This window comes from Malaclemys terrapin, chromosome 11, assembly GCF_027887155.1.
Source record: "Malaclemys terrapin pileata isolate rMalTer1 chromosome 11, rMalTer1.hap1, whole genome shotgun sequence".
Taxonomy (NCBI): domain Eukaryota; kingdom Metazoa; phylum Chordata; order Testudines; family Emydidae; genus Malaclemys; species Malaclemys terrapin.
The window spans coordinates 37051811-37068825 of NC_071515.1; positions in this window are offsets into that span (position 1 = coordinate 37051811).

A 17015-nucleotide genomic window follows, 5' to 3' on the forward strand; every position below is an offset into this window, starting at 1 on the left:
AGAGAATGCCATTTGGCACAGAGGCCTAGAAGTAAGGCCTCCATAGTTCATTACTAGTCCATGGAGCCATCCAGCCCCCTACTTCCATATTAAATATTTTCCACTATTCTTTCCACATGAGGCAGAGACCTGCGCTTTCAAATTTTGTTCACATTCGTGGAGCACAGCAACAGGCTGGAAAGCAGGTTTCTGACTTACAGTAGAAATGTATTCTATATTATGCAACATAAAAACCTTTTTTTAAAGGTCATGCTGTTTAAAAGTCACCCCACATACCAGAGAATGAAGTGTAGGCTGTGGCAGGGACACAGGGAACATCAGTGCTTTGTTTAATATTTATCATGCATGTTCTGCAAAATTCAGTGAACATTTAAAAAAAATATCACTTTGCATATGTGTGTGTGTGTGTCAGTGCAAATGTTGAATCCCCTCCAAGCAGTTTAATGTAGAATGAAGACCACTTTACAGTTTTATTCATGGCTGACCTATTCTGTGATGTTTCCATGCTCTGTTTTCACATAACCAATTTTTAACATTCATCACCATCCACATCAAGTACCTAATAACAGACAGGGATTTCCCCTCTCTTCCCCTGAGCACAGCAGGGCCCCAAACCATAGATCTGGTCATTGAAGGCATGGAAGGGGGACAACTGGCTCTGGGGAATGTTTCTCATTCATTTCAAATTCAGTGGCAGCCCCTTAACTACCAGGGTGGGGAGGGACCAATACAGGGAAGCCAGCCTGACTCTGCCAGAGGCTCCTCTCCAGTCCCAACCAAAGCTGAGTAGTTATAGCATCTGGAAACTTGAACAAGTTCTGTCTCTGTAATGCAGGCTGTACCCAAAGGAAGTAGGTCTGAGAACATGCATGGTTAAGGGCCCCATGGCAACACATTTGTTGAAGTCACACTGTCCAGGGGCCATAGAGAGAGGTCTCAGTAGAAATGTGGACAGAAGGATCCTCTGTATTAGAAGCCCCCAGCTTCTCACAGATATCTGGTGAGCCATGAAGATCATAATGGATCTACTGCTAAAGAGTTTGCACTCTCCTACTTGGGAATAACTTGCACAGAAGGGAATGGGGTTTTTAGACCAGTGTTTCTCAAATGCAGCCATCAGGAGCTTTTCTTGTGGCCACAACCTCCTGGGCAGTGACGTGGGGGAAGCAGTGGACCCTCCCCCAGGGTCATCAGCAGGGGTTGGACTCTGACCATTCATGGAGCCACAAACACCAGAAGAGCAGGCAGCCACTAAGTTCCCACCTTCCCTGGGGCAGTGAGGCTCCAGCTTCGGGCTTCAGCCCTGGGTGGCAGGTGGAAGGCTTTAGTCAAGGGTCTTTACCCCAGCCATATGGCAGCAGCCGCTGGCCTTTGGCTCACCACCACCCCTGCATCATCCCTGGTCCCTGCTGTCTCTCTACCCACCTCCCCATCAGGGCTTAATTTGTCCCCTGGCTTGCCAGGGTTGAGTAAGCCTGCTGTGACAATTGATATTTGTATGTTTAATATCACTTTCCACAGCCTCCCAGCTAGGTAGCAAGTCTGCTATGAAAAGTGATATTAACAAATATTACTTTTCACAGCAGCAGACTTACTAGCTAGCAAGTCTTTTAAAAAGCAGCCAAAAAAGAAAAGGAAACCAAAAAAAGACAAAAATGTGCAAAACACCTTGTGTGTGTTTCTATTCTATATAGATCCAGTAATGAATAGAGACAATTGTATGTTATGTTTATTATTGAGTCTGCAAAAAGAAACTCTACATAAATACATTTGGACATGTATATTTGGACGTTTTTGTTTTTCCTAAAGTTAATTATTTTAGGAAAAATTATCAGAGCAGCCACCAAAAAAATTGTTGTGTGAACCCCTGTCCCAGGCCCTGTCTATACTAAAGGGAAAAGTCGATCTAAGCTATGGAATTTGAATTACCAGAATAGCGTAACTCAAATCGACATAGCTGAGATCTACTTACCACGGGGTCCACACTTACGCGACGTCGATGGGAGAGCGTCTCCCATCGACTCCCTTTACGATTCTTGATCAGGTGGAGTATAGGAGTTGAGGGGAGAGCCATCTGTGGTCATTTTAGCAGGTCTTCACTAAATCGCTAAATCGACCGCCGATGCATCGATCACCGCACATCGATCCCCCGGTAAGTGTAGACAAGCCCTTAGACTAGGGTAGAGACATTAGAAAATAGTGCTGTATTACCTAGCACCAATCATGGGGGGGGAGGGGGAGTTTTGGTGCGTTTGTTTCTTTCTCCCTTAACAAACCCCGGAAAACAATGCAAGTAGTAAAGTGCTTTCTGTATTTCCTTACAACCCTCTTGCCTACCTCCCACCCCCACCCCTAAATCCTATGCACTAAGGACTACATCACTGCTGTGTTTTTCTTGGTAAGTACCTACTGCTGTCTTTGAAAGCTTGTTTTATGGCATCTCCAACTGCAAAGCATTTGATCATGAAACATATTATATAAATGTTACAGACAATCTTATAACCATCTTCACACTGCATCTAATGTTACCACTATCTGATTTTCACACAAGTACAGTTTTGGAGGAAGGCACATTTATTTGGAAGAGGGGAAGGATACCAAAAATGGGTTATGCTGCTTAGAAAATAACAATCTGTCCAAATCCATGCCACGTGCCTGCACACTTCTGCTTTGTCCAGTCAAGATTGTTGTTTTCATTTAAAAAACAAAACAGCCACACTACTCAGAAATAGCTGATTGTCTTACTGTGGAGTTCACTGAAGACAAACATTGCTTCTTCAACAGAAGCATTTAGTTTTTGGAGTGCATGGCAAGAGGGAAGTTAGCAACCCTCTTATCACATCATTATGTGAAAGTTCAGCAGCATGAAGTCCCACCCTACCCCCCTTCTCTGTCTCTCTCTCTCTGACACACACACACACACACACAAATATCCTCATCTGGTAGTGATTTTATTCAGAATGATAGTTTCATTGTAAAGGAAAGCTGTGAAAATGAATCTAGTGTCATATTACTGACCTCAAATCTTAAAAGGAATGCCACTTATAGATTCTAAGGCCAGAGGGGACCACTATGATCATCTGATCTGACCTCCTATAGAACACCCCTAAAATAATTCCTAGAGCTTGAACTTCTTCTCCATGGGCCTGTTCCATTGGGTGACAAAGTTGTACTGTGCTATAGTGTGCAGGATTTGTTTTTTTCCTTCCTTCAATTATTCTTGTAATAATTACAGCACAAATCACACGGGGAGAAGGCCTCAAACTGCTGCTCTCCCAATAGTTCAAAATGGGATATCAGGTGAAGCCAGGATGGAATGAAGAGTCAGTTACATGATTTACCTCATATCCCACCTTGAATGCCCTTGATATTTAAATTTTAGTAATTAATCAAATGGCTGCTGACAACAACAGAGCAGAGGTAATGGATGCTAGGGCCATGTCTATAGCTCTGCTGAACTCCTTTGATCTCTTGTGATTGCAGTCAAGGGAGAGTTGACTTCAGAATAAGGCAAAGACACAGGAGATACACAGAATTGTTTGTTTTACCAAAAAAGGAAAAAAATCTCATTACAGGTTTCTACTGATGGGTTGAGGTGCATTTCCACAGGGTGAAGGAGTCCCCTTTACAGATAGAGGGTAAGAGTATTCTAGCATAACCTTATTTCTCTACAATCAGTGAGGTTACTTACAGGAGTAATGATCATTCACTGAAGACCTGGTTTTGGATTCCTGATGTCCCCTAATACTTCACTGTAAGTAGCGTTATTGAAATGAATGGGATACTTTTGAAGTAAGGTCCTACTGAATGTTAGCAAGGGTGGCAAAGTCAGTCTCTGAATGAAGATTTGCAGGCTTGGGACCCTAGTGTGTGTACAGTGTGTGCTGAAAGATAAGAACTCAAACATCTATCATCTCTTTTCCTCTCTGCCCTTTTCTTCTTTATCTCCTCTTATCCCTTCAGTCACTAATAATATTACTGTTTCCTGGCTAAATACAGCTGTACCTACTGGCAGGAGCCGGAGCAGCAGATCAGATTTTCACTAGTAGCACTTAGGGCTTGTTCCTACAAGGTGCCAAGTGTCCTCAACTCCCACAGACTTTAGTGACAGCTGAGGACTTCAGTGGGAGTTGAGGTCTGTCAGAACTTTGCAGGATTATCCTTAGTGCTATATATTAGGACCTAGCAATAGTTGTAACCATTCCATATAGTAAAGCTCTATTGTTAACACTTCTGAACCTGTATGAGACCTTCGTGATATGGAGAGGGTGAAGCAGGTAACCAAGAATCTGTGATGGGTTTTGTTTTCTGCAAATTGCACATTTATATTTCTCTCTGCTCTCCTTGCACTGAATTCAGAAGCCAGTTTGTTCTCAAAGTTTATTGCAGACTGTCAGAGGAGACACTCACTGTTCTCACTCAAAGATTTTACTTTTGTTCTTATTTCAACAATTGAAAATTTAAGAAATTCATATTTAATTATGGATTTTGTTAATCCTTTAAAAAAAAATCCTCTAAATTTTGGGCCTTCATTGACTGATGCTGTCTCCTCAAAATAAAGAGTGGGAATGCCCTGCACAGTGCATGTCTCCTTTAGATTCTGGATCATGTGATAAAAGACAGGTATGTACTGACATCAGCTTTTCTGCAGCACATTTCTTTTACAACAAAGAGACTGGATCATCATAGGTTCAGTGCCCACATATATTTCAATTTTTTTTAGTTCCACTTAAAATAGTCTTTTGTTCGGATTTCCATGTTCCCCAGACTTTGCAGTATTAAACTAGTGCATGAGAACCAGAAAAGGAAAATGACTCGCAGCAAAAACACAGCTAGCTAGTTTAGAGTCAATGTCCAAGCTGCACAAAAATTACATAAACAGCATGAACGGTGAAAGTGAATTCGATTTTTAAAACTTTCAGTTTGAATTAACTCAATTATTAGTCACAGCGCTAAGACAGTTGAAGTGTTCCTTTAAAGTGACCGATAACATTTATTCTGAAAGACTGCAGAGAATACTTGCAATTGAAGCTCTCAGCCTACTTGACAAACAGCTACTTTTCAGTCCCCAGCACCTTATTTGGTCTGTGTAGCTCAACCATGACCCAGCCTCAGGGACAGTTTCCTAGTAAAATAAAAGAGGCTTTCAGTCTTGACAAACATTTAGGATTTGTCTTTAGTAAAATAACTCTTGGTTAGCTGAATGTCATCCACTAAGAGAAAAAATGGAGACCATTAGACTCATTTTAAAAAGGGCCTCTTGATTAGTGTGATTTTACTAAACCCTGGTTGAATGTAGACTAAGATCTTAATAAAGCTCTGAAATATCCTGCACCTGGCAAACCCAGCAACGTGGGCCCAGGATGTTTCCATTTTGGGGACTCTTCCCTTCACTTCAGTAGTTTTAAGGCCTAATTCATACCCCATTGAAGCCAATGGAAGAATGGATTTCAGTGGACTTTGAATCAGCCCCGTAGAAAATATCCACTTTTTCAAATCATCAGACAGCAGCTCCCTGTAAATACTGAAATATAAATCACTACTGTGATTCAACATAAATTTACTTGTAACCATATGAAACACCACTTATAAAATAGCTTACCCATCATTTCTCACAACGTAACCGCTGCATTTACAACATGAAATCAGAAAATATCACTGTTGTAAACTCACAGGTCTAATCATAAGGGCTCCAATCCTGTGAGTAGATCCATGTAGGAAGACCTTTAATGGGACTCTGTGCGGGCCCAGGTGGATCTGATTGCAGGATCAGGGCGTATAAGCTGATGTACTGTACAGTACAATAAAACAGAAGTTGGACATTGGAATTTATTCTCATTTCAATGTGCAAAGCAGTGGCACGAGGAGAGAATTGGCTACTTTGTCCATCAAACATACTGCATACTAACGATGGTATGATTCAAACACAGTTTGATGGGTTGAGATACACTCAGTAAGGGTCTCTCCTTTTTCATCAATATGTTTTCAAATTTGTGTTTCAGAATAAAGGGGCTGTGATAGGAAAATTAATGCCTGTTTAAAAAACAGCACAGCACAACATTCCAGCTGCGTACTCTGTATAAGAATGTTTATCTCCAAACAATAAAGCTGTTTTTATTTTATAAAAGTAAAATAAAAATGTATTATTATATTAAACTGTATTAAAGATTTGTAAAGCTTTTTAAAAAGCAATAATGCTAAATTCTGGGTCCTGGAGATGACCCCGACTGCCAAAAACAAAGATATGCACTTAAGGCCACACAGATTTAATTATACAAATTTAGGGGCATAAGTGATATTTCTTAAGGAGGAAATTTTCATAGGTCATCCTAGACCTAGTCACAATGGAGAAAATGATTTAAATGCTTTAGTATAAGAAGATATCAGGCATGTCACTCCAAAAGTTACTGCAGGCCAACTTGAAAACTTTGCTACAAACTCAGTTTTTTACAGGGATACCCACAAGCATCTGTGTGTTTTTACTATAGATTTCTATGATTCTGTTCCACCAAATTTTGCAATAAAGCCATTTTCTGTTATTTTATGAGAGGACTGTTTCCCTTTCAATAGTCTAGTAACAAAATAATCCCTTTCTAGTCAGATATGCACAAAGTTGCATGTTTCTGTCACCTGCTTAGCCAACCCTGGTCGTTTAGAACTGATGGAGACCGAATGCCAGCATTGCTTAAAAAATACAAACAGCATTAACATATTTTTATATGTGCTATCCTAATTTGACAATGGAGACAATTTGACTTATCCCAGTTCCTTTCAGAGTAGAAAAGCAAACTTGCATCTGAGGGATAGCTCAGTGGTTTGAGCATTGGCCTGCTAAACCCAGGTTGTGAGCTCAATCCTTGGAGGGGGCCAATTAGGAATCTGGGGGAAAAAGTCCGTCTGGGGATTGGTCCTGCTTTGAGCAGGGGGTTGGACTAGATGACCTCCTGAGGTCCCTTCCAACCCTGATATTCTATGATTAGAAGGGGGAAGAATAATCTTTTACTGTATTAGCAATTCAGATTTTTTGAGATGTGGGAATTACTACATAATACTGTAATCTATCCTTAATACCTCATTGCAGTCAGTCAATCTACATACTGGCCCAGCTCATACTTGCACTTCTCTGACACTTTCTTCTCTATTCAACATAATCATACCCCGCTTTGCCTCTCCCTGGGCCCTCACCCATACTCTCTTCCTCTGTCTCTATGCTGCTTATGTCTCTTTCTTTCCCAGCAGTATCTCCGCAGGAGTTCTACTCCCTCTCTTAGGTCCATCGAATCATAGAAACACAGGGCCTTGAGGAAGAGACCTTGAGAGATCATCTAGTCCATTACCCTGCGCTGAGGCATGTCATGTCATGCACAAACAGAAGGCATTTTGACTGAGTTTTATCAGTTTTATTTTACTCACTTTGTGTCTGCTGGCCAAGAGAACAGAACTGGCTAACACTTCAAACACTGCTGTGGAGGGAACACCTTTCACAAAACATCCTTCCTCCCTAAGGTAAAAACAACAACTTTAATTTTTCAGAAATCAATTTTGTTTATATGCCATGAAGCTATTTATTTCATTGTTCTCTGATTCATTGTAGTTCAAACAGGCTAGACAAGCAGACATGTAAAAGCTCACACATACTGTATCTGATTTTAGATATGCTGATAGTATTTATCACTGTAGCGCCTACTTGGATTTAAGGGAGCTGCTTTTCCATCAAAGTCCTGGGATAAGGTTTTTTCAGAGGGCACATAAATCCTCAGTATATCCACTGCAGAAAAGCCCACTGCATTTTATGTTGAAACAAAAAGCCTCATCTTCATGTTGACTATTATCTAATGAGGATAATAAAGATGTAACCAGTATTTTCAGTGTATTCCATAGAATTACAACGGACTCATAACCACAGACAAAACCGCAGTAGAGAGAGCTCCATTAGGAAATATTACCTGATTTCTGTGTGTGAATTATCCTTATCCAGTTAGCACATGCCTTTGTGTAACCTTCAGAGATAGCTACATTTAGACAGATGCATGCCATTCTCAGGAGTTGCTACAGAGGGTGCTGATAAGCCACAGTTTGGCACACAAACCACCACCCTGTTCTCCCACTGGAGGTCAGCACTCTGACATTGAATCAGAATGCTGCAGTCTGCTAGGAAACCACTTCATGTGTGAAAGATGAGAGGCCCAGAGTGGAAGGAACAGCACCTGCATGCAGCATTCACTAATGAAACATTGAAACAGAAACTCCAACCACAAAATCATGAATAAAGGAGGAATGGGCGCTGGCATATAAAATGTACATGATTCTGCAAGATGCTGCACTCCATCAACTGCCACTGGATCATAGTAGTTGAAAGCACACAACATCGCTCAGGGGAAGCTCAGCGCCTCCCAGGACTGGGCCCAAGCAGTGGATCTATGAAATACAGCATTAACAATGAGATCAACAGGAACAAGAGAGAAACAAATGAATGGCTAATACTCAAACCAGATGGCCAGAGTGAAAGGCAGCTCAGCTCTCACCCTGCCAGCACAGAGTCTTTCCTCCAGATCCAGGGGAGAGTCACTCCCTCACTCAACATTTGTCAGTCATTATATGAGGAGAAAACAATGAAGACCAAAATGTTTGCATAAATGTAAAAACTAATGACAGTGTCCCCCACAGGAGAGCTGTGCTCCTTCAGAACCGGGTTCTGCTGGCCTTTCTCTGGGTGCAGAGCAGGGGAAGGGGACAAAGAGTCTTCTTCCAATGTGAGGACCACATAAGGGCCTGACCTGCATTCCAGGTAGCACGGTGGCTCCTGTCCCCCTTTTTCCTGCCCCAAAGGAGATGAGAGAGTGGGAGTCATGGCACAGATGTAACTAATCTGCATTGAGTTACAGGCGTTGGTATGACACTCACTATCACGGTATCTGAGCACAAACATTAATGAATTAAGCCTTACAACACCCCTGTAAAATAAGGAAGTCCCTCTTATTTATAGATGGGGAAATTGAGGCAGGGAGACAGGGTACTAAGTTAGTGCTAAAACTGAGAACAGAATCCAGAGCTCCTCTCAGTCCTGTGCTTTACCTACAAGAATATTGGCATGCTCCTGAGAGAGAATCGTATGAATACTTTGGAGGATATAACATGCAAATAACAAGAATTAATAACTATGACACATACAATGAAAAATTAAGTTGTTACAGAAGTATTGGACCTCTGAAAATGAAGCAGGAAGAGTTTTCGGTCTTTATGGTTAGTCTTAGTCATGGACATGAAATACAGAGGTGCATGTTTGACCTTGTGAAATGCATGCAAGTTAGCATGACTAATGTACTGTATAGTTTTGTGAATTGCTGGAGAAAGCTGGTTATAGAAGGATTAAATAAAAAAGGAAAACAGTTTATTTATTTTTGATAATTTCTCTGAGGCTTCAGTTTCTCATTCAGGTCTCTTCTGCATGCCTAGAGAGGTGATCCTAATGTTCAGTATAAAATGTAGAGATTCCCTAAAGGGAGCTCAAAAGACATTCTCTGCTTCAAATTCAAACCTGATGGTACATATCACATCGGGGATCCTTTTTATCAGCAGGATACTCAGAAGGGAAGAATGATTTACTCACATAATCTCTTAAACCTTCTACTTGCAGATTCTAGGATAGAATTTATGGCATTTTTATCTTTTGGTCCTAAACTCCCCCCAGCAAAATTCTTCTATGAAATCTGAAACACTAGTCATCGATTTTCTGGCTGATGAAATTTCAAAGGCATGTGTTCTTCTGTGATAGAGTCACAGCAGGCCTCTGTCTTAGCTTTGGTGTTCCCTCCTGTTAGAAATCAGAGAATGACTCCCTAGGGATGCATGTTAAATGGATACCTCCCATCTTTTGCATTTGGAAACACTAAGGATTTGTATTAGCCTCCCATAATTTAAGATTGCATCAAGTTAGGGGATTTATTTCTCTAATTTTCTTTCTTTCTTTCCCCCAAATAGAGATCAATTTACATGAAAAGCCTAAACAACTAATGGCTTCATTTTGAGTTTTAACCTAAGTAATCAACTCTGAGTTAAGGATGAGGAGGATAGGAATTGATGTAGCCAACATTTGCCTAGTAAAAATGATTCTGTCTACTGCAGGCAAACCGTATTACGATGAAACCAAAACTGAGCTGTGGGTGTTTTTATTTTCCTTTTTAAAGTCTTTAAATCTGTCCAATGTGTTCTCTCTTACCTGATAAAATATATATTAGGGCCTGATTCTAAATTTTGCTTATGCTGGTTTTACACTGGTGAAACACATTTTACTCTGGTGTAATTAATCCTAAACACCTCTACCTTGATATAACGCTGGTGTAAATAAAATCAGAATGACGCCTATTGAGTTGAAACAAACTTTTTTTACTCTTTTTCTAATTATCACTGTTTTTTGTTCTGTGTTTGTACAGCACCAAGCACGATAGGGTCCAGGTCCACGACTGGGACTCCTAGGAGCTGAAGCAATACAAATAAATAATACTAATATCCTGTTTCATTATTTGATCTTAAACTGTTAAATCCAGGAACAAATGTGCACAGCTAGAATGCTGATGAGCACAGTATAATACCTAAAAAGACAAATCTGATTTTAGAAGACGGGATTCAGTTCTGATATCATTGAATATGACCATAGTTGTGCCCTTAGAACAGGCATATTGTGTGACCTGCACTACACTATGTGATTTCTAAAGAAAGCAGAGAATCAACTTTGGACTGTAAAGTGTCTGATTGCCCCCTCACACCATTTTTACACTAGTATAATTCCACTTATCTCATGGCACAAATCTCGATTTACAGCAGTGTAACGTGACAGTAGAATCAGACACTTAGGATTCTAAAAAAGGCATGGGAAGATCATCAATGTGGGTTATCTAGTCCAAGGATTTTCAACCTGTGGTCCACGGACCCCTGGGACTCCGCAGACTATATCTAAGATTTCTAAAGGGGTCCGCATCTCCATTCAAAATTTGTTAGGGGTCTGCCAATGAAAAAAGATTGAAAACCACTGATCTAGTGCATCCCTCTGCACTGATACAGGACAGTACAGGAAAGAGTATACATTTTAGAATGCAGTGTTCTATCTTAATCTGAGCATCTACAGCTCATTGCATGCTGGCATTTATAGCCTCTTTAGGCTAAACCTCCTTATTAAGAAGGCGGGAGTTTAAAGGCTACTCCATTTAATGAAGCTCCCAGACACCTGGCAAGTTGCCTCACTTTGGCAAAGATTGGACATCACGGTTTTAAAAAGCTTCAATCCGCTATCTTCCCTCTAGTGTAGTGACTCTTCCTCTTTACATGGATTGTAGATTTCAGAAATGATGTGTGAACAAGACAAGTTTTCCGTTCTAAAAGGTTTCAGCAATTCATTATTATTTTTCAGTACACCCTGTATAAGTCTAGGCAGCACATGCTAGTGGTGGGGACATATGCTGTGGGATGAGGAGTTTTAGTCAAGGTTCTAATCCCAGCCATTCCATAAACTCACTGTGTGACACTGGGCAGAGTACAATCTCTTGCTATCTCAGTTTCTTCATTCTTAAACTGGGAATAATTATACCTACTCCCCTTTGTAAAGGGCTTTGGGATCTCTGGATGGAAGGCACTAGATACAGTAAGTGCAAAGCACTACCATTAGATGATGGGGGCACAACAATTTTTGTTGGCTTTAATGGGAGGTCTAAAAGCCTGTGCGGTGCTTTGAAATGTAGGGGGAAAGATTCTACTATGCTGTTAGGATTTTTTTGTCCTTTGACCAGAAATCGTCTTCCTTCTTTGTGACTCTTCTATTACTCTGGAGCAGTATTTGGCTAACTGGACCATATGAAAAACACAACTCTATATCAACCATGGCAATGTTGGCAGAGTGTCTACTTAAATGCAAAGATGAGAATAGAGACTTTGGTTTCGCTCATATAGAAGGGAAGCCCATGAAGTCATGACTGAACATACAATAGGTGTTTGCCTTAGAGTCATTGCTCAACATTTCCCCTCCCTTACTTCTGTGCATTGGATGATTGCTGTCCTCTGCCCCAGAACTAGCTGCATTTCAGTAGTTCTAGCTATAGTGTTGTAAATAAAATAACCAGGAACTCCAGTTCTAATCCCACCTGTGCTACTGACTCACTGCACCTATATATCATTGTTCCTCACGCCAAGAATTCTAATCTCTATTAGATTCACCCTGTTCAATTCCCAAAAATACTCAAGATGTGAGACCAGCACCTAAAATGTCAATATACTGGCCAGCAGGAAGACCCAATCAGAAACAGCAAGCAGCTAGATGGCTACAGATCTGTGCATAGAACTATCACACTAGCAGACTAACTTACCACAGGGAAATGTGCAAAACTAAGGCAGACGCTCAACAAATACAGACCCACCAATGATCACACACAAGAGGTGGAAACATGCAAGTTCAGTCTAAACCCAGAGAGGAATGACTATGCACCACCCAATACGCCAGAGGGGAGACTTAGAGATACACTTGCTACACAAATGTCCCAAATATGAGGAAATGTAAGAATATTATTTCCTTAAATGATCAAAAATCATAAAAGACATCATATCAAAATGTTATGAGGGGAAGTTGTGTTTGACTCTGAGATAAAGGAAGGAGGTGGTGTCATGCTATGGAGCAACAGTCCATTGGACCAGGACTGGTCAGCAATTACAAATGGACAGATCAAACCACACAACACAGAGTGGGACCCTATCTTGGGATGTGTCATACCTGCTCCTGATAGATACCTGAGGGGTTGTCCTTTTCTTAAACTTTGGCAACACATGTATAGCTTGTCATATCAATCAAGACTCACTGAAGTTAACTGAATTGTGTAGCCTTGGGAACATTTTGTGCCTTGTTTCTTTATCTGCTTAATGGGAATAGCTTTCATCACCAGGATACGCTTCCTGCGCTGATTTATACCCCCATGTAACCTTGTTGATTACCATGGGGTTATGTGGTGTATTGGGGCAGAATTTGAACCAAGAGTGTTGGGGATATTAATGTTTTTAACAGCAAATGTGACATCCCACAGAGGTGCTATGTATTAGCAATCCTTGCTCATTTACAATAAATAAATAAATAAATCAGCTTCTTTTTCTATACTTTCTATACAGTGAAACTGCAACCACTGCACCCATCACAAATAGGAACGTGTGTGCATGCACACACATGCGTCTGTCCATCCATCCTTGCAGAGTGAAAATTCCCCGTTTGCAGACAAACACTGATTTGCTATGTTTGATGGGAGAATTTGGTATGATGTGTATATTTCACCTTGGAATCATGACATCCTAAGATTTTAACGAGGAAATCTATTGACACATGCAAGCGTTCAGTTTAAAATGTTATGAGGACATTTGATGATTTTACAGGGCTTCTGGGAGGACTTAGAGTAAGGGGAATCCCACTGGTGATTTGTATTTTTGAAACAGGAGGACCTGAGCTGCCACATTGCCAGGAATTTGATTTCTGGCAGCAGCTGTTTATTCCATCTTGGCACTGCAAATGCAAATCCAAGCCTTCTGCGGAGGCTGTACAAGCGCTGTTCATTTTGATCACCTCACGGAAACTCCTCACTCTGCTTTGCTCTTTTTAAATTTTTTTATACTTGCCAGTTCTCACACCTAGGAAATAAGACTTTCATCTCACGCTGTACTCCGCTTTCTCTATTTAATTTGATTTCTCCCCTAGCAACTGGAATTACCCAAAAGTATTTCTCTGAGAAAAACAACTCTCTTGTCTCAACAAACTAGAAAACCTTGGCTCTGCTTGATATACACCCTAGTTAAAATAAACAATAACATTCATATTTTCCTTCAGGCTGCACCAGAGCACTGGTCAACCATTCAGTAACTGGCTCATATTTCTTCTTTCAATTTATGGTCTCGTAGATGGACATTCGCTAATGTAATGTCCTAAGGTTTTGTGAGGGATGGTGCTGGGTGTATAATGGCTTTCTAGCTACCTACACTGAACCTCTTCATTGCAGATACACAGTTCAGTGATCTGTTAAGCGCTTTTGAGATGATGCAGTGTGTAAAAAATACTACATGCTTGTAAATGTCAAGAGGAGTTACTGGTATTTATAGAAAAGTAACTGTTTTACTATTTCCAGTTCTGTGGAGCAAATATGCTGTATACTTTAGGGTTCAGTAGCTCAATGGTTCTGTGTGGTTAAGATTTTTAAGGTCATAAATAGATTAAGATGACCCAGGCAATCCAGCATTGTCTCTGGCCCTTTAAAAACATTAAAACCCCAGGAAAAAGCAAATGACTTTCAGGAGAAAATACACAGAAACAGGAATGAGTAGCTTTGGAATATGAAACTTGGAAGCCTTGTTGTACTACTTTAGGTTGCATCTCACAAAGGGACTAATATTGCTCTGATTTGCAGAGTATGACTGGGTGCAAGAAGAATTCATCTTTAGAGCATGTTGTGGTCTGTAACTCAAAATAATTTGCTAGCTGAGTATGCTAAACTCAGATTTGAGTCAAGGTAAAACAAAAAACAAAAAACACACCCACGTAGGCCACATCTGACAATAAACACATTCTGCAAAGCAAGACTCCATAATTTAATGCACCATACAGAAAGCATTGCATTTTAATCTATCCATTTATTTTTAATTGACCAAATTAATTATTCCCACCTTACCCTTTGGCAGGTAGGTCACTGTTCTTTTTCACAGTATTAATGAACTAATTCAGATTTTCCCCTTGTAATTAAGAGTGTGAGTTACAGAGACCACATTTATAAGATCAGTTTAGCGTGCAGTTAAATTCACTCTTTATTAAATAAAATATATGACAACAGTTATTTCTCATTTCAAAAGGAATTTAGTTTCTATTGCATCTTTTTAGGTTGGCAATAAATAGGGATACAATTTGATTACAGACCAAATCCTAAATAGTGCCCAATGCCCACAAAATGTGTCATGCTCATTCCATTCCTACACCAAGTTTCCTTGTTACTGCCATTCAGTTGATCCTAGTCTGCAAACGTAAAAGGCAGCTGATAGATTCAAGTTGATTTAATTACATATTTTAAGCAATGTTCTAAATTCTCCTCAAGGTCTTTCATGATTAGTTAAAAAAAGAATTTAGAGCACACTACTGTGATAGTTTAAGGAAGATACATTTCTATTGTCCCATTAGCTTTATTTGTTTTGTTTTAGAGGAGACTGGAGGAACATTAAAACTTCTGTAGTTGGGTCTGTCCCAGGATATTAGAGAGCTTGTCTCTTTCACCAACCGAAGTTGGTCCAATAAAAGATATTACCTCACCACCTTGTCTCTTTAGTGTAATCAACCCAGTAATTGAACTCTCTGGGGTAGACTTGTTTGTGGGTCTATAACACTTTCAAAAGCTTGTTTGAATTCTTGTCTTGTCCTTCACATCACTGTATTTAAATAAGAGTGTTTATGTCTTGATGTACGCCAGTTGTTTTCACAGAGAATGTGTGTGTGCCACCTGATCTATGCAAGCTCTCAATGGAGCTCTTTCTCTGGTTGCAATGATTGGAGATACAGGGGGCAGAGAGACTGGAATGGAATTGTTGGGGAGGAGGAGAAGGAAGAGGCTAGGGAGATTTGTGTGGGAATAGAACTAGACAAATAATACAAACAATTATCCATGGACATTCTTTTGAATTTTTTAATTAATTCACTTCAGCCAGGTTGAAGGCCCTTTCGTATTTGCTTTCAGTGAACCTCTAGGTGATGAATTTTGCTGTCAAAAATGTTCATGGAAAACAAATTTCAGAGTCACATGCATTCGTATTCATGGAATCCAGTGGACTCTGGATTTTACATTCATACGTGCAAGTGCTGACGCTGGACATGCTTGTGCATGCGTCCAATCAGGGCACTGAAATAATGCCTTCTGACTGATCCGACCATTCATAACTAACCAATGCAACTCATATGTCAAGTGTTTAAGATCAAAATGCAGAGTAAAACATTCCAAATGATATTCCTCAAATGTATTTGAATAATGAAACAATAGCAGTAAGAAAGAATCTGCTCATGGGTATTCCAGAAGCTGAAAAAGAGGCTAAATGCATTGAAAATGAATGTCATGTTGAATTATTTGCCCTACTCTAGTGGGAGAGATTGGATACCAGAGTGCTTAGATAGAAGGTGGTGGGCTTAATAAAAAGGCCAAAGCTGATAGAGAAAAGATAAGGTACAGAGATTAAAGGGATTTATGAGGTTCAGGGGAGACTGAAGAGATTAACATAGCCGAACTGGGGACCCCTGAATCCTAATGCTGGCCCTGGAAAATAGGGATCCTGTTTGGTAAAATTATAGATTTCCCCCCTCCTTCCCCAAGTCTTAATGTGCCATATGCATTTGAGGCATGGCTGTGGGGAACATTCCTGGGTTGGTCTTTGTAGGTCTTATTTTCCACAAAGAAAGAATGGACAAACGCTGTATAAAAAGACATTTGGAAGGGCTCTCAGAGCATGAGAGTGATCTTAATTCAACAGGACTGTGAATAAAAACACAGCAATTGGTATTTCTAATTCCGTTTCTCAGTGGAAAGCTTCTAGTAACAGCTAATAACTAAGTCATACTAATCAACTCAGTGACAAAACCTCTAAACTATGTAATATCACATAGTTTGATTTTTTTTTTAAAGGAACCTACATGTTACAATCTCCTACGCCATAGCTGTAAAATTTTATAGTGTGCTTTTTTGTCTACTGAGAGTTCAGGTGTTTAACCACTGCTTTCTATCCAAAAAAAATCCAAAGCAACAATAATGCTATCCATGTGCTATAATAAATGAATATTTCAACTTGGCTAGTAGTTATAGTTTTCACACACACACACACACACACACACACACACACACACACACACCTTCTGCTTTGAGTAACAGTGATGTAAATCAACAGTAACTTTGCTGAAGTCAGTTGAATCACTCCTGATTTACATCAATGTAACTGGGAACAGAATTTGGCCCAGTTTGTATATATTC